We start from the raw sequence: 24,126 nt of genomic DNA on the forward strand, positions 1-24,126 counted from the left end.
CTGGGGTGCAGACGGGGGACGCGCAGCCCTTCCCACGCGATTTGGCTGGTGCGACCGGGGTACGTGATTACACTGGGGTGCGGAAGGGGTACGAGTGGGCCTTTGCACGCCATTTGGGGGATGCGACCGAGGTATGTGCTGATTTTTCACGCGATTGCGATGGGGGGGGGGCAGTGTGCTGGCCCACGGATGGCACAGGGCCTATGCGCCATATTAGGCAGTTCACTGGCTTTTTCCTGCACACAGGGGTGTGTTGGGGGCGTTACTGGCGCTGCTTGATGTTGATTGCGCCACGGGTACTGATGCCTCGGAAAATCCATGAATACGCGTGATGGGGGGACCCATGTGGTGTGGTCTACCTGCGGGGTATGGTCACGGGTGATGGGGGTGGGTGGACTCCCATGTGGTGGGGGCTGCCTGCGGGATATGGTCACGGGTGATGGGGGTGGGGGGCATGTGATGTGGGCTGCCTGCGGGGTATGGTCATGGGTGATGGGAGTCCCATGTGGTGTAGGCGGCCTGCGTGGTTTGTTTGTTTGTTTCTTGAATTTCTAATGCGCACCAGACCCAGGGTAACAGGGTGCAGCAAAAACAATGTGCAAAGCTTACAAGTTACTTCATGGGAATCACAGTAACATAATGGTAAATACAGAGGACATATAGCTAAGTACAGTTGCAAGTAAATATAGTGGTTTACAATAAGAGGTTTGGTAGAAACAATAGCATATTTACAAAGGCAGACAGCTAAAGTGAGCAATAATGCAGTAGTCACATTTTAAGCTATACTGCAGTTTGGTTGAGAAGGGCGATGTAGCGCTTTCTACAATGTAGGTAGGGTTGGTCAGCTCTTAACTCGTGGGGTAGGGAGTTCCAGAGTTTAGCGGCTTTCACAGGGAAGCTATTACCGCCACTATTAGTAAATTTGAATCTAGGCACCACGAGACAGTTAGCATTGATAGTTCTGGTGGGCCTGATGGAGGATCTTCTCGACAGTTTGTCAATTGGGTAGATATGGGCAGCATTATGTAGTGCTTTTGTGAGTTAAGGAAGCAATTTTTAGCTGTATCTTGTCATGTGTGGAGAGCCATTTATTTCAGCGTCTAATGGGGGTCATATGTGCTCTTTTGGTAATGCCTAGTGCAGCTCTAAGAGCGTTGTTTTGCAAGATTTGGAGTTTATGGATGTTAGTTTTGTTGGTGCCGCAGTAGAGGACATTGCAGTAATCTAGTCTTGATAGGATTAACGCTCTAGCTAGAATAATGCAGTTGTCGTTAGACAGGCAGGGTTTGCCCGCTCTGATCAATTTGCATGTGTATGCTGTTGTTGAGGCCAAGGATTTCACTTGTCTATTGAAGGACATAGTGGCATCCAGATAGAATCCCAGAGTTTTTACATCCTTTGAGACTTTGATGTTATTACCACCGATGATGATTGAGGTGTGTGCGGGACCTAGTTTGATGATGTTGGAGGGGGTACCTAGAATTATCAACTGTCTTGTCATCATTCAGGCAGAGGCCGTGAGTGGCCATTCATGCCTGAATGATGAGATAGATTCTATTCACCATCGGCAAGTCCCTATCATGATCCCCAGAAAGCGGAAGGAGAATCTGTGTATCACCTGCATAGTTAGTGTAGGTGATACCCAGAAGGTCCAAATCATCGAACAGAGGCTTGGTGAATATATTGTAGAGAGTAGGCGACAAACAGGAGCCCTGGGGCACCCCACAGGTGATTGGGGATGGGTCGGCCTCTGCTGATGGGGAGAACACTCTTATTGTTCTGTCACTCAGGAATGATTATATCCATCTAACAGCTTCAGCGGAGAAGTTGGCTGGTGAGTCCAGGTGCCTGCAGAGGACCTTGTGGTCCACCAGGTGGAATGCCGCTGAGAGGTCTAGTAATAGGAGAAGGGCAGTCTTCCCTCTCTCAGCTCATCGATTTGGGTTTTTAGGTCTGTCAGTGCCGTTTCCGTCCCGTGTAGCAGTCGGAAGCCTGATTGTCTAACTGCTAGGAGTTTATGGAGCTCGAGGTATTTTTGTATCTGCACGTAGGCAGCTTTGTACAAGATTTTTAGGAGAAATGGTACCGTTGTGATAGGACGGTAATTAGTGGCAATGAGAGGATCTAGCGTTTTCTTCTTTAAGAGTGAGAGTACCCAGGATTGTTTGAGGTTAGCTGGGACAATTCCAGTGGAGAATGAACTATTAAGTTTAGATATGAATGGGGAGAGGTCTCTGGCCGCACCTTTTATAATGTGTGCTGGGCAGACATCACCCTTGTAGTTCGAGGGTTTGAGTGAAAGAATAATTTTTTGTACCTCAAGAACCGATATTTTAGTAAAACAGAAACTATTCTTTTGTGCAGTTGTTGGGCCACTGGGTGGCATGGAATTAGTCGGCTGTGCTAAATTCAGATCATCTTTTTTGGTTTTGATTTTATTTTGTAAGGTACTTATTTTGTTAGTTAGGGCCTGTTGAATCTCGGAGCACCAGGTTTTATTTTTAATGCATATATCAGGTGTTTAGATAGGTGACTCCAGTTCTTTTACTATGGAAAATAGTTCTTTCATACTTGAGTTAGAGTTGGCAATGCATTCATTGTAAGAATTTCTTTTTGCCAGATAGATTTCGTTTTTGTATTGTGTTGAGATTAAGGATAACTTGTTTTTGTTCTCGCTGGATGGGCAGAGTCTCCAGGTGTTTTCACACTTTCTTTTCTATGTCCGTAAGTACTTTAATTTAGGCGTAAACCATTTATTGAGATGAGCTTTATTTTTGCTTGGTCTCTGTTTAAGTGGGGCAATTTTGTTTAAGGTGGTCAGCATGATGTTGTATTCCTGCACTAAGGTACTAGGGTCAAGGTTGTCAGGCAAGGCGCTTAAGGTTGGAAGAATATTGGGTAACACATTGTCTACAGTGATAGTTTTTTTGTTTCTGGTCAGGGTGGCACTGTTTGCGAGCCCAGTGGTTGAGGTCTAATGGTTGATAGTGTGATAGACACAAGAGAGTGATCAGTCCATAGTTGATTGGTGATGGAGGTAATGGTCGCTGTACAAATGTAATCTGCAACCCAGTCCAAGGTTCTGCCCTTAATGTGGGTGGGCTTGTTTACTTTTTGATAGTCCCAGGGCTTCCAAGGAATTGGCAATTTCCTGGGCATGTTTATCTACTGGGTCGTTGAAACCTAAATTAAAGTCACCTAACAACAGAAGTTGGGAGGTGGGTTTAAAGTTATTGGCGAGAACATTATTCAGATCCTCCTCAAATGAACCTATAGGACCAGGAGGTCTGTAGATTACATGCATGGTGAGTGATTGGGAATTATTTAGTGGTATTTTGGCGGAGAGGATTTTACAAGAGTGCATAGTTTGATGCGGGATTAACCTGATAGACTTTCTTTGGAAATAATGGCAATTCCTCTGCCACGGTATTCCTCCCTATCTCGTCTGGAGATAGTATAGCCTTCTGGGATGGCAAGCGAGACTGCTGGTCCAGCGGCATTGTGTAGCCAGGACTCTGTTCTGGCTAAGAAATCCAAATCACCTTCTGTGATTAGGTCAGATATGTCAATGGCACGTGCTATAAGGGATCTCACATTGAGCAAAGCTCCTTTGATATATTGATCCCCCAGGGCTTGAGTCATAAATGTAGTGTGAGTGTTGGGGACCAGATACTTCGTCAGGGCAGTACCTGCAGGAGTGGCCAGACTGCAAAGTGCCGATGGGGGTGGGGTGATCTGTTGGTAGAGTTAAGGAACCCATTATAGAGAGGGTTTGTTTTCTTGTTCGTAGGTGGTAGGGATCTAGTTAGAGGTTCATACAATTTGGGAAGTCTGGCACGCAGTTTGAGGTTTCTCATAGCCGTGGTGCAAGGGGCTGAGGTAAAATTTCCAGGGGGTGTGCATATGGCCATGTAGGTATTGGGGGCCATGATTCGTATGTTATATGAGGCTACACTAGAGTTCTTGATTGTGTGTCCCTTAGAGTATTTTACGAGACTAGGTATAAGGTCAGAGGTCGAGAGTAGTAGTACAGCGAGAGTGTGGTAGATGAGACTTAGGCCTGTCATGGCCTAGCAATAATCAGATGACAGACTTCACAATAGAGTGCCTAGGCTATCAGTACTCAAGTGATAGGCTCACAATAAACTGCATGTGTCAGGTAGAACAAGTAGGCTAGCAGTAGTCCGTTGGCGAGCTCACAAAGAGGTACAACTGTGCAGCGGCTGGCAGCAATCAAGTATAAGGCTCACAAGAAAATACATAAATCAGGTATAGCAAGTAGGCTAGCAATGGGCAATTTGAGGGCTCTCAGTGAGGTGCAAGGTGCCGTGGCTAGCAGTAATCAAGTATCAGGCTAATAATAACCTATATGAATCAGGTACAGCAAGTAGGCTAGCAATGGGCAGTGGGGGGGGCTCTCAATAAGGTGCAAGGTACAGCTAATAGCAGCATTCTAGCGGCTAGTAACAATCAAGTATCAGGTTCACCATAGGATACATGAAGCAGGCTCGCAATAGACAGTTGGCGGGCTATTAGTATATACGTGTAATCAAGTAGGGTGCGTATTCGAAAAGAACACAGAAGCTGGCTATCAGGAAGCCGGGCGCACGCTTAGAACTCGGCCGAGAAGTGGGCCGAAGAATAGGTTGGTAGAGTTTTCTGTCCTCGAAGCCAGATGCTGTAAGCTGTGGGGGAGCACCGGCAGTGTTGATGGGTCGAAGGAGGCGGTCGCAATGTGCTGCATAGTGTTCAGGCGAGAATAGTACAGCTAATGTGCTGAAGACACAAAAGTTGTGATCTGTATTGGGCATGTTGTGATACGTATATAAGTAGTATACTTATAAGTAGTGACAGGGGGGCCACTGAATTTAGAAGACTGGGCTAGTCCCACATTGTAGTAGGAGGCAAAGTCATAGACCGGTAATGCAAGCTAGCACAGTTAATGTAGTAGGCTGGTTCAATAGTGCAGACAGCAGTAGTTAATAGTTTGTAGTGTAGGCTAGTAACCAGGCGGGCTTAAGCTGGTAATACATGCTAGGATGGATGATGTAAAGGCTAGTCCAAAAGTACAGGCTGCAACAATACACATATAGCTGAATTATGGCTAATTTAAATTTAGCATGGATAACGGGGTGTAAGTAAGACAAGTCGACAGATTATGCAGACTAGAGTAAGTAAGATGTTAAACTGGTCCTAACGGTACAGACAATACAATGTAATAGGCTAGTCCAACTTTAGCATAGATAAGGGTCGTCTGTGTTTAACGAAGCATGTAGCAAGATATGATATAGAACAGTCAGAGGCCTGGGTTAATAGTATGGCAGTCAATGAATGTACACCTGTTTTAATGCTATAGTTAAGATGCGAGTGAGCGCAACAATGCAGCGTTTGATGGTGGAAGTAGTGGGCTAGTTTAAATAGGACTATGGCAAAATATCAGATCAGACATGTTTCACAAAGAGGCAGAAAGCATGTGGCAACACATATGCGTCGAGATGTGAACGTTTGATGTGTATTCACAATACATGCACACACAAGCCTGTAGCCAAGGCAATCAGGGCATAAGGTACAGTGAGGCAGTTTAGGTTCCGTATAGGTAGGCAGCGAAGGGGATTGTGAGCAGTGAATGGCACGAAAGGGTCTCTGGGCTGTGGATTTGTATTGCAATCAGGGAATCAACTCGTGAAGAGAAGGGATGTGAGACAGCGGAGGTATCACGACCGTTACTAGGCGCAGCAGACATGTCACGCTATCGGTTGAGCAAAGGAGTGTAGAGTTTAATACATTGGGCAAAGGTGTACTTTGCAAGTCTCGGTCGTGTGAACTACGCCAGTGAATATATTGTGGACAGAGGCAATGGCACAGCACAATTCACTGAGTAGTAAAGTCATACCTTTTTATCCGAGATAAAGGGAAGGGCCACGCCACGCTCGCAGTCGTGTAACAGGCGCTGAACAGCGCCTTAACAATGCGGGCCGGCTTCCGCCTGCCGGCGGGGAAGAAGAGTTAAAAACCCAGAGCGTTGCTAGGCGACATAACGCTGCTTGTGGCAAATGCGTGGGGCGACCATCTTAGGTGCAGGCAGGAATCGGTTTCGTTGTTTGGATCAGCTGTGTATCTCCTCCGGTAAATTGGACATCTGTAGGTGCCGATTCCTTTGCGGGCAAGCTCAGGTATCCAAGTCGTAGCTTCAGGTTGGATGCCACGTGTGAGACGTTCGTTGTTTTAGTGCTCCTGCAACTAATTGTGTCGAGTGTGCTGCTGGTGCAGAGAGAGCTCCTGCTCTCTCCGGCTTCACGGTGAGTGTGGTGTGTTCACAACTGATGGCTGCACGCGCTGGCCTTTACACATGATTTGGCTGGTGTGACCGAGGTACGTGCGGGCCTTTCCAGGCGATTTGGCTGGTGCGACTGGGGTACATGCGGGCCTTTGCACGCGATTTGGCTGGTGCAACCGGGGTACTCGATTACGCTGGGGTGAGGAAGGGGTACGAGTGGGCCTTTGCACGCGATTTTGGGGGTGCGACCGTGGTACGTGCTGATTTTTCACGTGCTTGCGATGGGGGGGGCAGTGTGCTGGCCCACGGATGGCACTGGGACTATGCGCCATATTCGGCAGTTCACTGGCTTTTTCCTGCACACAGGGGTGTGTTGGGGGCGTTACTGGCGCTGCTTGATGTTCATTGCGCCACGGGTACTGATGCCTCAGAAAATCCATGAATACGAGTGTCGCGCAATTGCTGGTTTGTGCCACGGCTGGTGCACGCGTGGCGCACGCTCCATCTCGGCAGACGGCGCGTGTGCTATTTCTGCGCTGGATTCCATGAATTGGGTCCCTTGTCTCGGCTGCTTCCATGCCCTCCACTTGTTTCTTCTTCTCCCCATGCCCTTTTACTGAAGCCTGTTCACCCAGCCTCTCCTTTCCCATGTCAGCTGTGACCCGGAGCACTCGTAGATGCTTGGGCCTGCTCCCACAGCCACCCTCAGGATGGCTTCTGCAACTCTGGCAGAACTACCAGTCAATCCTTGTATGCTTCTTAGCAGTGCTCCGCATCTTGGAGGATCTATGTGATCACTGCGCGGCCTGAAATTCCGATGACGAAAATGTTGAAGATGAAAATCGCGCTGCGTAGTGATCACATAGATCACTTTTGTCTGCACCCCCATACCCGCTACACCTTTACACCCCTACTTCTTGGCGGCACACTTCTTTCCTGTGTCTCAACTGCCCCCTCCCCCTGCGACGTCTATTCCCTATACCCAGCGTGGGTTGGAACTGCCACTGCAGTGTCCTTCTTTTTTTTTTTTTTTTTTTTTTTTTTTTTCCTGAACGTTATTGTCCCCCGCAATCCATGTAATGAAAGCAAGGGATACTTTGACGAGTTTGACCTTTGCATAGGGTGACCAGACATCCCGGTTTTCCTGGTAGAGTCCGGGGAAATCATCATCATCATCATCCTCCGTTCCGGGGTCCTGTTTTTTTTTTCTCATTTTCCAAACCCTGTCTGGGGATTGGAAGGCTGGCTGGCTATGGTCCAGGTTTTTGCCGGGACCCGATTTCAAAATCCCAAAATCGGGTCCAGGCGTGACTTTTCCTGTCGGTAAATGGGGGTGTGAATGCTTTTCACGGCACCATTTCCTCCCCCTTCCCCGGCGCTTTCATCCAATGAGAGGAGTGTGCCTGTGAGCACTCACCCTTGCCCCCTTTCCGCCCTCCCCCAACAGGGCAGCGACATAGAAGTAGGACTACCGGTGTATTGTAGTCCTACTTCTATGTCTATGGCCTGTCCCGTTTTTATTTTTTTATCTGGTCACACTACCTTTGCACAAACTCTTTAAAATATGTCTTGGAAGTTTGACCACATGGCTCCTTTTAAGTCTCGTGCAGCTTTCAGAGAGGCAAGCTTAATAAATTAACTGGAGTGGGTTTAGAGCACTTGAGTAGGAAGTAAGGTAGGGAAGAGGTATTGAGTGACTTCGACCAAGTCAGGTAGGGTTTGTTTTGCCTACCTAGTGCTGTATGATGTGGTAAGTGATTAGAAGTGGACAAAGATCCATCTGGAGATAGTTTAGGGAGAAGGAATCCCCGATGGGGTGAGCACCTTGGGAGACTGTGAGAAATGGATGTACACGACTCTTGTTTTCCATGCCTGAGACTATGGTAGAGTCACGCTCATCTAGCTTTGATGTGAGGGAGCACCAGAGATGCGGAGGGACGCACATCAATCTGTGTCTGTACAGTTAACTGAGTGGACAAGAGAGAGGCGTGCTATTGGCACGTGACACACAGGAAATAAAGGAATCACCGGAACTGGCGTCACAACGCCAGTCCGGGTTTATGCATTGATCGAAGTAGTCCGTGTGCTCTTTTGCTGCACCCAGCTTTCCCGCGCTGCGTACCAGAGGCCTACCCTCCCGCAGTCCGACGCTGAGCCTGGGACCCCGGGGGTGGATCATCACACTGGCGACGAAGCGGAAAGAACCCGCGCCTCTGCAACACACAGCCGATCATCTTCCCTCTGCGTGCCGACGTGACGCAGAGCCGCGTATCATCCCTCCGCCTGCTAACACGGATGACCAACTGCTGCCGCATCTACCTGGTGAGACCACGCAGCAGCCCTGCAACACGCTGGGGCCTCTCCCACGCGGTCAGATGAGCCGTGCACCACACGGACAACTTCCCCCCACACGCCACAAATCGGCCACAACACGTGGGGCACCAAAGGAGTTAAAAGGTGGATTTTTTTTTCTTGTACAAGACTGACAAGCAGCAAGCTCCTACTTACGCAACACCCTCTCACATCACCCAGAAATAAGAAAAGGGGAGTGTAGCGACAGCGCAGGTACCCTGCACTTCAAAGGCTCATTCAAACAACAACCTAACCAGGAAGGTCAACACCGTGAACCTTCTAGAACATGTCCAGCCCGAATACTAGCCCCACGAGGGCCAGCACAGGTCTATCGTCCAGGAGGAGCCTCACCCTAGACCCTCCAGACCCAGCGCAGACGACCTTCATGCCGCCGTTTGATCCTTTTACCACCGGAGCCGCTATTATCTGGCTACAGCAATTTGAAATGCATCTAGATGCGAGAGACATTACCATAGCGAAGAAGAAGCGCACGTTCCTCCTACTCAACATTGGAGCAGCCGCCCTGCGCCTATTTAACGCAACCCCAAATCGTGGCAACGACGACAACTACGACGCGGCCAAAGCTATGCTTGCTAATATGTTCAAGCCTGATCTTAACCCAGATTACGAACGGTTCCATTTCTGCATGGCAAGACAACACGAGAAAGAGACAGTAGACAAATTCCATGCTCGCCTTCGAGAAATGGCGGTAGGTTGCGAGTTCCCAGACGAAGAATTCGCCATCCGCCTCCAGATCATTAATGGGATATCCTCAGAAAAACTAAGAAGAGCCATCCTGTCTGAGAGAAACATAAGACTCTCTCGCATCCTAGAAATGGCGCGCCTCCGTGAACAAACAGAAGATCAGGTGGCGATCATAGAGGCCGCGATCCAAAGATTGCCGCTAGACAGCCCTAGACCCACCGAGGACATCGCTGCCATCTCTAAACATCAGAGCAATCGCATGAAACAAGGCCAAAGGTCCAACACAGCGCAGGGACGGGACAGGAACTGCAAATGGTGCGGAGGCCCATGGCACAAGGGTGAATCTTGCCCGGCATGGGGATCCACGTGCAGGAAATGCAATCACCTTAACCACTATGCCGCAGTATGTCTGAACCCACCGAACAGAAATGACGCAACAGCCTGCACAAGATCGCAGAAAAAAGTTTGCACCCAGAGAATCCCGCCAACAAGAGCAAAGAGGGAAAGCTAGAGCCGTGGACGACTCCCAAAAGTCCCCAGACACGAGCAGCAGCGACGACAGCGACGACAGCTCGTCCCCAGAAGGGAGAGACAAAAACAGGCGGAAAAGGGGGAGTAGACGGACACACCGAGTACACTTGATCTCGGCCGTCGAGCCGCACCGATCACGACAGAAAAAGAGACCGTCATGCACCGTTCTGTCCAACGGAGCACCGCTGAAAGTTGTCATCGACACCGGCGCAACCATGAACGTCATGCCGGTGACAGCATACTGCAAGCTCCGCCCGAAGCCCACTCTTCATGAGAAGAAAGTCCGGCTCTATGCCTACGGAAGCAAGAAGCCTTTGCCCGTACAAGGATCCTTCAAATGGGACTTCACATACAAGAACGCCAACCACAGAGCATGCATCTATGTGGTAGATGCCGGCTGCGAGACGCTGTTGAGCTGCAGAGCAGCAGAAAAGCTGGAGTTGATCCATTTCGCCTTCAACCTTGAGGACGAACTCAACAGCCTGCTAAAACGACACAAGAAACTGTTCCAAGGCATCGGATGCCTGAAAGGAAGAACCAACAAGCTCCACATAGACCCCACCATTGAACCCAAAGCAGTCAGGCATCGAAGGATACCGTTCCACTTAAGAGGAGCAGTGGAAGAAGAGCTAGCCAAGCTATAGAAAGCAGGGATCATAGAAAAAACGTCAGGGCCTACCCCGTGGGTCTCGCCCATGGTGGTTGCTCAAAAACCCAATCAACCAGACGCAGTACGAATTTGCATTGACATGAGGCTTCCCAACGCAGCCATCGGGAGAGAACGTCACGTAACACCTACGATAGACAAGCTCATTGTACACCTCACAGGGGCAACAGTTTTCAGTAAACTTGACCTTAGATCAGGCTATCACCAACTGAGACTGTCCAGAGAGTCAAGATACATCACTACATTCTCCTCTCACCTCGGCCTGATGAGGTATAAATGACTCAACTTTGGAATATAATCTGATGCGGAAGTGTTCCAGCACGAAATCCGCAAAGTCATCACAGGGCTCGAAGGCACCACCAATATCAGCGACGATATTCTCGTATACGCATCAAACAAGAAGGATCACCACAAACGACTGGCAGCGGTCCTAACAAGATTAGAAGAAGCAGGCTTAACACTCAACGCCGCAAAAATGCGAGTTCAACAAAGATGAAATATGCTTCTTCGGGTATATTTTCAGCGCCAAGGGCGTATCCCCCGACCCGTCCAAGGTACGAGACATAAAGGACACCAAAGAACCCCAATCAGCCTCCGAAGTGAGATGTTTCATGGGAATGGCGACATATTGCGCACGCTTCATCCCCGATCTCGCCAGCACGGCAAGCCCACTCAGGGAACTAACGAAGAAAGACCAGAAGTGGGAATGGACCACCTCCCACCAACAAGCGTTTCAACAAATTAAAGACACCCTATCCGAGTCCACCACCATGGCGTTCTTCAACACAGAGAGGCAGACTGAACTCCTGGTCGACGCCAGCCCGGTCGGCCTCGGGGCAGTCCTAACACAAACTGACAACGAAGGAAACGTGGTCCCCATCGCGTTCGCCAGCCGAGCACTCACAAAACCTGAACAGAACTACGCGCACATAGAAAGAGAAGCACTAGCCATCTTATGGGGATGCCGTCACTTCAAAGTGTACCTGCTAGGCAAACAAGCAAAAGTCCTCACGGATCACAAACCCCTGATCCCAATTTTCCGTGGCTCCTCTCCTCACCCACCCGCACGCATCAAGAAATGGATGCTGCAGCTACAATCGTACAACATCGAGGTTGATTATCGCCCAGGGACAGACAACCCGGCAGACCTGTCCTGCCACCCGCGGCCTGCCACTGACAGGGAACGGTGCCAAGCGAAGGAAACCGACGAGCACGTCTGTCACAGCCTGCGCGAGGCCGCGGGCCCAAACCCTACAGGAAGTAGCCAGTGAGACAGAAACGGACACCATCCTGCAACACACCACTGCCACCGTCCGATCAGGAACTGGAAAAACTATCTCACGTCGATGGCCCAGCGCACCACGTCGGCCCAAGTCAAGCTCAGAGCTCTATTTGGGATCAGACACGAGCTCTCGGTAGCCCCAGAAGGCGTCATACTCAAAGGACATTGAATCGTACTGCCCGAGTCCCTAGAAGATAGGGCTCTCCGCCTAGCGCACAGTGGTCATCAAGGCATCGTCAAAACCTCTGCGTATCTCAAGTCCCGGATGTGGATGCCGAACATACAGCAAAGAGTAGAGTTAGTCGAGTCCTGCGCAGCATGCCAAGCATCCAGAAGACCAGAACACCCTGAACCGATTTGCAGCACCCCAAGAAGCTGCAAACGTTGGGATGCTGTCAGCATGGACCACTGCACAGTTGCCGGCGAAGGGTATCTTCTCGTAGTGATCGACGAATTTAGCTGATACCCGGAAGTAGAACACGTAACATCTACTAACGCAGAGACCACAATCCTCGCACTAGAGAAGATATTCGCCACACATGGAATACCGAGGAAGGTGAAAAGCGACAACGGACCATCCTTCACTAATCAAGAGCTGTGCGAGTATTTCAAAGAAGTAAATGTCAAGCACCAGCGAATCACCCCAAGATGGCCCCAAGCGAACGGTGACGCGGAAAGATTCATGGGGTCACTCAACAAGGTCATCAGAATCGCCAAAGAACAGGGACGCCCGTGGCTAAAAACAGTGTACCGGTTCCTGAGAACACACCGGCAAACCCCACACTCCTCTACGGGGATCAGCCCGGCAGCCCTCATGCTTGGCGTACCCATACAAGCGGAACTACCCATACACCCCCAGTGGATAGCTCCAGAACCAGATATCCCCGCCATGGATGCCACGCGGCTGAGGCGAAATGAGCAAGAAAGTGTCACCAGACGAGCCTGCCACAGAGAGCTGACACCAGGGGACACCGTCATTGTCAAGAATCGTGCCCCGCCTAAGAAAATGTCCCTCAACTTCGAGCTCCAGCCATGGACAGTTAGTACCACAAACCACAGCATGGTCACAGCCACCCGAGGGGGGGGAGACAGTGACGAGAAACGTGTCCCACTTCAGGAAAGTACCCCCAGAACTGTGGGAAGAACAACCGATGCCGTCTAGGGAAGAAGCGGAGGCGCCACACTCACCCCCCGGCCAAGTAGCCCCGGGAAGTCCAGCTACTCCCGGAACCTCGGACAGTCCACGCCAGCAAAGAGAGAGAAGTAAAGCCGAGACTCCAAAGATGGACGCACCAGAGAAGAGGAACACCCGGTATCTTCTGAGAGAGAGGCCCAAACCGTCGTCCCGCCTAAATGGATATGTCGTGGACAGAATAGGCCGGCCGAAGCCTTGCTAAGGTGAACTCGAAGCTCAGTCAATAAGTTGTACATATTCAAGACGTATGCTAAGTTATGTCAAAGACCAGTTAAAATTTGTGTATTTGTATTTGTTGATAACTGTGCAAACACCTCCAATTTGGGGAGGAATGTGGTGTCACGTGCCCCGCCAATCTAGGGTCACGTGACACACAGGAAATAAAGGAATCACCGGAACTGGCGTCACAATGCCAGTCTGGGTTTATGCATTGATCGAAGTAGTCCGTGTGGTCTTTTTTGCTGCGCCCAGCTTTCCCGTGCTGCGTACCAGAGGCCTACCCTCCCGCGGTCCAAAGCTGAGCCTGGGACCCCGGGGGTGGATCATCACACCCGATAGGGTGAGCACCTTGGGAGACTGTGAGAAACGGATGTACATGACTCTGGTTTTCCCTGCCTGAGGCTATGGTAGAGTCACGCTCATCTAGCTTTAATGTGAGGGAGCACCAGAGATGGGAGAGACGCACATCAATCTGTGTCTGTACAGTTAACTGAGTGGACAAGAGAGAGGCGTGCTATTGGGTGACACCTAGGAGGAGGTGTAGCATGGGATGCATGAGGACAAATTAAAGGTGGGTCATGCTCACGCAATTTTGGTGGGAGGGAGACCATAAGATTTAGGGAGGTGAATGACGCACTAACAGATTTGAGGAGGTGGGTGACGCACCAGTCAGAGTCTGTCTCTTGAAGTGAGTTGGCAAGAGAGGCATACTATTGAAAGGCACTTGGAAATAGGAGCAGTGAATCGCTGTGGCTAGTTTATGGGAGAGTCAGGTTCACCCGATTTTTGTTGTTGTGAAGAAGCACCCGAAATTCAGGTAGGTGGATGAAACACCAGTCAGTGAGAACTACAAATTTGCATCATGTCGCCACACAAACCAGCCATAGAGGCAGGTGCTGCTTGTGGCAATTCCCCTTCTGCACCTGCACTTTCCTTGTGTATTGGGCGGATCCAAATTACATGTGGTCAATTGAGGGGATCCTTCAATGCATGGTCTGCACCCTTCCTGTCACAGGTGGCTCTGTAGTTGCACCAGTGCAAATAAGTGCATGGATATTACGGTATACCGTTGTTTCGCATACAGTATTTACTTGGTGGTATTTCACAACCAAGAAATCACTTTGCAATTTCAAAAAGGGGGATGGGGAGTTTGGAGTAGGGACAGTAATAAAGGGGAAAGAAATGTGGTGTGCGGGACCCCCAAATAAAAAAGAAAAACAATTGATTACAAATTTCGAAGTAAATTAACAGTACTTACTGCTGATGAAGTGACATGAAACAGGTATTGCACCACAATGATGAACATCCACTGAGCAGGACAGAGATGTTGTACTTTCAGTTCTGCCCACTACCACAGTGGCAGGTGTGCAAATCACATCTGCCAAAGAACAACACATGCTGTAGTTGAACAGAGGGAGGAGATTTAAAACCTCAGGTATTTATCTCCACTGCCCCATCCACTGAAGAGTCGGACAATGGTGAAGAGATGGATTATGATCAAGACGAAGCTCTAGATTCATCAGACTCCAGACGGGAATGTGTTGCTGCTCGAAAGCACAGACGCCAAAGAGGAGCATGAGAATGACATAATATAGTTGTAATATCTTATTGTGCATTACTGATTCTGTTTCCAATACCTTTTAATGTGTATGGAATGTAGAATGCAATGGGGCAAATGCTGGTTCAGGAATGTTAGAGGGTTAGAACTGTTATGTTGCTGAGAGAGCCGGTGGGCCTTATCATAGCTCTTAAACCATTTCCATCTCCCAAATGGTGTTGAGAGCCCCATCATTTCAATAGTATTAATATAAGCTCACCCCTCTCTTCTAGAAACCGTCTTCCTGCCACAGATCAGAAATCACATCATTAGATATTATACAGAACACCGGCACTATCATTGTGCCGAAATGAGCCAAGCCTGTGTATTCTTACTAGACCACAATGAAAGTTAAACGTGTAGATTTATGTCACAAAGACTAAACAGCAACTGAATCTGACCACTTGTACAATCTGCCAGAACATGTTATATATGCTGGGGGCGCGGGGGGTGTAGGACCAACTTGGATAACACATTTATTCAGTCCTGCATGCTGCAGCATCATGCACAGATCTAGGAAGAAGTCAATATCGGAGCTGCATCTCTCCCCAGGCCATCAGTCAAGCAATTTACCTCCACCAGTCTGCACACTTACCCCTGAAAATACTGTAGCTGTGTAGGTTCTTTGGAGTGGGACACCAAGTGCTATCCACTGTACCCCAGCACTTTATAGTAGTGTACCCCAATGCATCAGACAATTTTGGGGAAGCACTTGTGCATGGTCAAACATATGACAAGTCACGTGCCAGATCGCACCAGCTTGATGTTAACCTGGCTATGTTGGCAAAAGATCTTTCCCTGATCTTTTGTGGAAAATGCTGGATTATGGGAAAACCCCGAAAAATGTTTGTCTTGCAAAGCAATACCTGAATTGTACAATGAAGTTATGGCTACAGTGGGGTGGGTTCTACAGCATGCAATCAGGCAATAAGTTCACTTCATCATGACCAATGGTCAGAACACTGGCACCATGGCCATCACAGCTCATGGGGTGGCCATTCCTTCCTTTAACAGCCACAATGGGTCCTGACTTCATTCAAGGCGGTAGCCGCTTATGCACTTTGGCACTAGGAAGTGTTGTGTATGAACAGGTTTCAGGGCAGAAGCTACAGGGGAGTTAATCTATAGGAAGAGTTAGAGGCACAGTAGTTACGGCTTCTTAGTTTGCATCTGCGGTTTGTTGCAGCAGGCGATTGAATCAAATGCCCTTGCTGCCTAACGTGTGCACTTGCCTGGGCTTTTTGATATTTTTTAAGAAATTGAATGATGGGAGACCCACCTTGGAAGATGTGTGGTGCTAATCCATACACCATTTCCTATTCTCACCGCACGACAAACTCCTAGACCTTTCTACTCTGGGAGGACACAACCTTCCCCCTGCCATGGCCCACCTATTTAAATATCAACGGCTCCATGGATTGCCCTGCCCATTGTCAGTTCTGCTGGTGGCAGTGCATACTGATGAGAGTTAATTGAAACAGGCCTGCAAGAGGCTTTTGGTCGAAGAGCTGACAAAGGGGACAGGAAACGCAACATCTTTTTGATATGCATCTGTGTCAACCTGAAGTATAAAGGGCAGTGAACTGTCATGTCTGGGATAACTGTTTACAATAGGCAATCCCCGCAGTGGGACCTCCTTTTAGAAGGTAGAAGTATGTGATTTGATAGAGACAGAATGTTTGTTCTTGCCACAACTTCAAGGGATACCTGCACTTTGATCAGGAACCACAGAGAGCTCAATTAACCAGAGAGACCCTTTGATCCACAACAGACAGGAAGATGGGTGGGACTTAGTAGTACATGTTTTCACCCCTTTACCTTTTACTGTTGCAAAGCACTCTGGTTATGACCTCACGCATAGCAGAAGATTGTTGGTGGGACCCAGGATTGGTCCATTAAGGTAGGCTTATCTTGCCCCAATCACTCGGGCCCATTTGGCTTTAAAATAGGGCTGAGCCCCTCTCTTAGCAGATCTTCTGAAGACTTTGCATTGAGTAACAAGAAGGACTCTGGCTGAAGGTGCAGCCTGACTTAAATCTTCCACCAGTGAAGGAAGGCTAGGAAATCCAAGCGGGAGGCAAGATCCCTCCCTAAACATCTCACAGGGAACAGAGGGAGATACTAAATCCAGAGGACCCTCTAGAACTGGTACCCAGCCAGCACACACTGTGCCTTGCTGGGCTCTGCAAGCAAGCGTCCTAGGTGGGAAGTCCCAGAGAGTCTCTGAACCAAATAAATGGCAAGGCAGTTCCCTGCAACACTCCCCTCAGCTTTGGGCGGTCCGTCTTAAAGGATGGCATGGGCCCAGTGAAGAAGCTAAGAGGAATGCATCAACATGCATCAACCAGCGTCCGCCTTAAGGACATTTTTGAGCCACTAGAGCTGCAACAGACTGCACCGCTGACTATTGTCACGCTGCAGTCGCTTACACCGTCCGAGAAGCCTCCACCAGTGCTTCAGACCCACCAACCAGCACTGAGACCATGATTCCTGACCCTGAGCCGCCGTACAGGCCAGCCTGCAGCCGTCCGACCAGCCTCGCTGGCCAAACTGCCTGCTGCCTGATACCTGCAGCTGTCTCCCATCTTAAACTCTGTCGCAGAAGCTTCAAAGTGCCCTGAACCGGACTCAACCCTGTCGACCACTAAGAACCTCTACAAGCACAAGGTACATTGTAGTTCTCTCCCCCGGTCCTTCTCCAAAGACCCCTAGTGACATTTTATGGCCTGTTGCTCCCCTTGTGCTGAAACCAAGCATCCTTGAAATATTGAGATGAATTACTTTACCGATTACCCTCCTGTCGGTATCCAGAGTGCTTCCCATTTCCTTCTTGAAACTGTCTGTCCTCTGCATTCATTTACAGGGTGGGTTGTATTTTGTAGTGTGCTAGAACTGTCTGTTGGATAATAATAAAGTAGATATTTTTATACAACCTTGACTAGACAGTCGCTTTTATCATTGGTTAATAATTGTATTTTCGCTGTGTTGCAACTAACCAATGATCCACAAACTTGCAGAGATAAGCCTGCTGTTCCATCCACGTTACCAAAATTGGACAAGGACATTTTTTTATTGACTTGTGTTTCTGTTCGGATCCCTTCTGGTGTACTAGAGGTGTGGGGCTGATTTATGGTTTAGAAACCGATATTCATCCCTGGACCACTCGTGCCCTAGAAGTTGTTTAGTGTCACAGCATGCATGTCTCTGGATTTCCGCATCCCCTTCACCTCTTGGTCATGCACTCTATAAGCAATAGTGAGGTTGTGAAAGAAGTGATTGCTGTGGCCAGAATATCGGCTCACATTTCAGTTTTGCTTCCCATGCCAGAAATGAACTGGAGGTGCTCCACAGGTTTCCAATGCTCAAACCTCTAGACCTGAGTTGGCCACTGTTACGTTGGATTTCTGAAATCTGACCTGATGGGCATGGGTTCAGAAGGCCAGCCTAGTTTCGTGGAACAGGGTAACCTGGACAAGCAAGACCAATCAAGATAGCATTGGCGGGGGGCAAGACTAGGTCTCAGGAGGGGTGAGGGTGACTGAAACAATGAGCACACACAGTAAAGGACACTACAAATCACTTCCTTTCAGGTGTATATATCAAAAATACATATACATTTATTCAAGGTCTTTGAACTTAAACACAAAGCAAATAACAGTAATACTTCAAACCAACACAACACCACTATAACTCATATGTATAGTTACCCCATACGTGGACCAATCATGGACCATGGTGGTCGCAGTCATTCCCAGCACACCAGACTCTCTAGCACCCAGAATGTGTACTGGAACTAGACAATCCAGCCCACATCCTGGTGGTACACACATAAGGCATGCAGAAGCCCACGAAAGCTTGGCATTTTGTGGGAGAATGCTTGACCAAATAAGGACTGACCCGGGTCTCCTCGACCTGGGGAAGGTAAAGGGACAAGATGGCCAAGGGACAGGACAAAGAACCTCGTGGCATGGCCATTTTGGAGCCAGCCACCTTCCTGTGCCAACCGCGGTAAATGTGGTTTGCATCACAAGAAAGGGTTACAAATATGCGAAAGTAAAAGCTGCAACCAGCCCTGTCAAAGGCACATCTGTACATCTACCAAAAAATCCTTTGAGGGAGTCTAGGGCCTTTGGAAATGAAAGGTAGACCCAAGCACACTGTATTACTGTAAGGTACTTTGTGCACTTGTAACATGTTGCAAAGAAATTGCAACATTGGAAAGGACTAAGGGAAACAAAGTCCTCCAGTACTGACTGTATTTAAGGGCATGTCAGTTTTCCCAGAATAAAGTGAGCGAAAGCCCAGCAGAGTGTAGCAGAAGGCTGTGCTTCACTGGCAAAAATCAGGCTAGGCTTGTCGGACAACAGCAAGAATTTGGGGGGTTCACCACTGGAGGGAAAATTACACCTAAATGGGAAACGTTCCAAACACTCGCCCCTCCCAGACCAAGGACAGGGGGAATCAATCCACCCCTGGATGTGTCTCATGTTCAGGTCGTTTAAACATTCTGGACAACCCATCGGCATTGTTATGTTGGATACCTGGCCTATGTTCAATAGTGAAGTCAAACCCTTGCAGGCTTATGGACCACCTGCACACTCAGGCTTCTCTCCCTTCTTGTTCATCAGTCACTTTAAGGGCTTATGGTCAGTTTGTACAGTGAAGTGGGTCCCATGGAGGTAGGGCCTCAGTTTCCTTAGGGCCCACACAACAAAGAAACAGTCTTTCTCGACTGTGGACCATCTGAGCTCTCTGACCTTAAGCTGGCGACTGATGAAACCAATAGGGTGTTCCTTGCCCTTCTCATCTACTTGTGATAGTACAGCTCCTATTCCAGTGTCAGAGGCATCTGTCTGCACAAGAAAAGGTCTTTGGTAATCAGGGGTCCTGAGAACAGGGGCCTGGCACAAGGAGTCCTTTAAGCCATTGAAGGCATTCCCACAGTCCTCAGACCAAGATACCTTCTTGGGTTCCTTTGGAGTTGTGAGAGAAGTCAGAGGGGCAGCTATGATGCCATAGTCTGCTATGAAGTTTCTGTAATACCCTGTGAGTCCTAAAAAGGCTCTCACTTGGGTTTGTGTAGTGGGGGTAGGCCAGTCTTGTACGTTACTGGGAAGAGGCTGTATCCTCCCGCCACCTACTTCATGTCCAAGTTAGGCCACTGATCCTTGTCTAATCTGGCACTTACTGGCCTTTATGGTCAAGTGGGTCCTTCTGAAGAGCCTACAACACAATTCTAAGGTGTTTCACATGATCCTCCCAGGTGGCACTGAAAACTGCTATATCATCCAGATATGCAAGACAGAATTCATCCAACCCATTAAGGACATGATTCACTAGCCTCTGAAAAGTGGCAGGTGCATTCTTCAACCCAAAAGGCATTACACTGAACTGGTAAAGACCCTCTGGAGTTGAGAATGATCTCTTCTCCTTGGCATATCCTGCAAGGGCTATTTGCCAATAGCCTGCTGTGAGGTCAAATATGCTGGGGTATTTGGAAGCACCCAAAGTATCCACCAGCTCATCAGTTCAAGGCAAGGGGTGTACATCTGTGTTGGTGACAGCATTCAGAGCCCTGTAATCCACACAGAACCTCAACTCAAAGGAACCTGCTTTTGGAACCGAAACCACAGGGCTGGACCAAGGACTACTGGAGGATTCAATCACCCCAAGATGTAATATCTTGTTGACCTCTGTCTTGATGTAAGACCTTACTTTGTCCGACATTCCGTATACCCTTATTTTGGTAGGTACACAATCTCCTGTGTCAATGTTATGTTTGCACCAATGTGTCAAACCAAGAGCTAGGGAAAACAAGGGTAAGAATTCAGCAAACTTCTCACCTCTGCTTGCTGAAAAGAAGTCAGGTGAGGGGCCACTTTGACACCCTCAATGGAGTTATCTGAAGGATTGCCCTGGAACAGGTCAGGAAGAGGTCCTGACTCCTCCTCAACATCTGAAGCCAACAGCAGTGCAGATATTTCAACTCTTGGGATGAAAGCCATCAGCCTATTTACATGGAACATTTTTGGAGCCTGTCCAGCCCTTCAAGGTCCACTAAATAGTCAACCTCGCTCAGTGATTCCACCACTGTGTAAGGGCCTGGCCAAGGACTTGCTGGTCTGGTGGGAAGTTAATCAGGGAAGCCTTCTGGTCATACTAATGTTTCACCAGAGCGTGCCCAGCCTTCAGCTTCTCACTAGCCTGACCCATCAGGATTACTTTTCTTTTTCTGAGTCCCAGCACACAGTCCACTATATTGGTTGTGATAGGCGGAGTAGGCATCTCCCACTCCTCCTTGACTATAGCCAAGGGTCCCCTTACAGGGTGACCAAAAAGAAGCTTGAAGGGGCTGAAGCCCCATTTTCTTCTTTGGGGCCCTTCCAGATCTCCAATCATTCAACTAGACCAGGGATCTGCAACCTTTGGCTCCCAGATGTGTTTGACTACCATTCCCATCCGGCCTGTACAGCATAGTCAATGTCAGGAGATCATGGGAGTTGTAGTCCGAAACATCTGGAGAGCCACAGGTTGCAGACCCCTGAACTAGACAATTGGTTTGTGGGTGGTATGCAGAGGAAAACGTATAGGTAACCCCACATTCCTTCCACATGGCCTGCATATACTTTGACAAAATGTTGCTGCCCCTATCAGACAAGACTTCTTTAGGGAAGCCAACCCTAGTAAATATGCCAAGTAAAGCTTTTGCAACTGACTTGGTAGTCACATTCTTCAATGGGATGACCTCAGGATACCTGGTGGCATGGTCGACCAGCACAAGCCTATTGCGTGATGATGTTTTGGGGGTAAGGGAACCAACAATGTCAATCCCTAACCTCTCAGCGGACGATTTAATCGTGCAGTGAATGCCTTGCCCAACAAAATGCCATCAGAGCACGCCGTTGTCCATTCAATTACTGGAGATACAGACAAAAACAACTTCCTAACTAAATATTGACCATGGTGGAACCAATATAAGGTCCCCCATGAGCTGTTCCAGTCTATGGCATTGTAAAGAGTGGTAAAGTATAAGCCACCCCATTTCTTTCTGGTCCTGATTCACACAAATGTACCAGCCTTTGAATGAAGACTGTCCTGATGAAAGTGGCATTATCAACATTGTGCCACTGAAACCGGTTGACGGTGGTTGCTACACACAGGAGGCGCAATTTAGCCTACCTCTGGTTTTTTAGCAACCTTTTACTTTCCCTAATCACTGTCAAATCGATCTACCACAAGACAGAGATTGAGGATTTTCTTGTCTGCTTTGTTTTTTCTACATTTTTTAACCCAAGCGCACCAGGGTAAATCGGATATTCCATGGGTGATTAAATGACTGTATACCCACAATAGATTTCTGAATAATTGCCTTGGATGTTCTCTTTTTAAAAAGATTTTCTCTCCCAATACACCCACCAAAATGGGAGTGTGGTCAGGGAAATGAAACGGCTGAATGCATTACCTGCTAAATAATTGACAGTAAAATTCTTTCATTTCTTATTCTGTCTCTGTTAGATGAGCGGCAAATCAGCGCTATCTAGATTTAAAACTAGAATAGGCAGGGATAGAAAGAAAATAGCTCTATCCTTCTGTCTTCCCTCACAGCCTTGCCCTCTTAGGTGACTGGACTAATCTCTGTGCTGTAACCTAATTGATTCGTATAGATGCGTTTTGCCCTGTTTTTTGTGTTACACCATTTTTACGTTAGGGCATTTCCCTGTTAACTTGCAACCCGATGCTTGCCCCCCTGTTTGGTGAATTTCAGGCAAAACCTCTTCCTCGTCCGGTTCAGGTGTTTGACCAACTACCTCCACCTCAGTGGTAGGTGAGTTAGGGGGAATATTTTCTTTCCCTCTTCTGTCTTTTTTTTTTTTTTTTTTTTTTTTTTTTTTTTTTTTTTTACTCCTTTAGCCTTGAGTTTCCCCTTTGGCTTCGGCTTGGCCAGGGCAGCCCTTCTTTGTGACCTTGTGTAGGGTCTCTCTGCTGTGTCACACACAAGACCTAAGTCTCTAAGATCATTCCCCAACAAGACCTTACCTGGGACTTGCCTCTGAATGCTCACTGGAATCCTGACCATAGCACCATTGATAGTAAGATGTATAGGCATTACTGGGAACTTGAGAGGGGGGCCATCAGCTAATTTAGTGGCCATCAAAGGAGCTCTGGCAAGTTCCTCTAAGTCTACCAAGGTAGAATCCACTGCTGTTCTGCTGGCCCCACTATGCCTAAGGGCAGTGTCAGTGTAGAAAAATGGATACCTCTACTGTGTGACCGCAAACGTATTTTGATGGCCGTGGGCCAACCGTCTCATGCACGAAATGACAGAATATAGGTTTCAGAGTTTGCCAATGAACGGCCATTTTGATGTAACAAGAATCGCCATTTTGTTTTCTAACCATTGCTCATTGCTTTTTGTTCTTATTCCTTCGCAGTACATTTTCTGCTTACACTGCTCGACTGTAAAATATTGTTGTCTGCACGTAAAAGGACAAGGCTGCAGGGCCGAGAGGATAACAAGAGTTCGTTGAAACACAACGTAGGCAGCGCCAGGAAGAATGCCCGGCTCCCTCCCGAATATAGCCTTGAAGCAGAGCTGCAGGGCATTTAATCATTTTGCAGCTGCCAGCCAGTCTCGTTATATGGTAGAATATGTTAGAATAAAGCAGCTAAAGGCTTGAATTATGCTCTTCTTACGGCCCCCCTTTGCTGAGCCCCGTTAGAGCGTGTCGGCTCCCAGGACACGAATAGCACCTCATGGATAGCAAGGTCTGGAATGAAACTTCCCCCCCCCGTATGTAGCTTGCTTCCAAGAACAGAAGCGCTGTGTTCTGTTCAACAACTGAAAGATGCCTCCGCACTCACAAATTGCAAATTGTTACTAGAATAGATGTTTGAAGGTGTTATAGTTGTCGAAAATGTCCATCATCACAAAAAGTTCAAAGAAACCCAATAAAGGGGGGTGTTAAACATGTCATAGCTGATTGTTTGATATGCATTTTGTATATATGTAACTGATGTACGTAATTCACTCTCTTGCGTCCCTCGAGGTCTAGAGATACATGTCGCGGGGCGTGAGACCGAGTTGGCCAACTGAGACTTTTGCTTTGCAATAAACCCTAGCTTTGTGAATACAACCTCGTGTCTGGCGTATCTATCGTGTGTGGTGACTTGCCTTGTTTCCATAGATGTAAGGGACCCCTATGGGCCCCTTTCAAGATGGCACCCGAATAGGGACCCTCCCCCACTTGTTCCATCGCATACGTTGTAATTGAGTAAGGTGGAGAACAGTGAGGACGCGACG

The sequence above is a fragment of the Ambystoma mexicanum genome, chromosome 10, assembly GCF_040938575.1.
Source record: "Ambystoma mexicanum isolate Mex_15411 chromosome 10, UKY_AmexF1_1, whole genome shotgun sequence".
In the NCBI taxonomy this organism is placed as follows: domain Eukaryota; kingdom Metazoa; phylum Chordata; class Amphibia; order Caudata; family Ambystomatidae; genus Ambystoma; species Ambystoma mexicanum.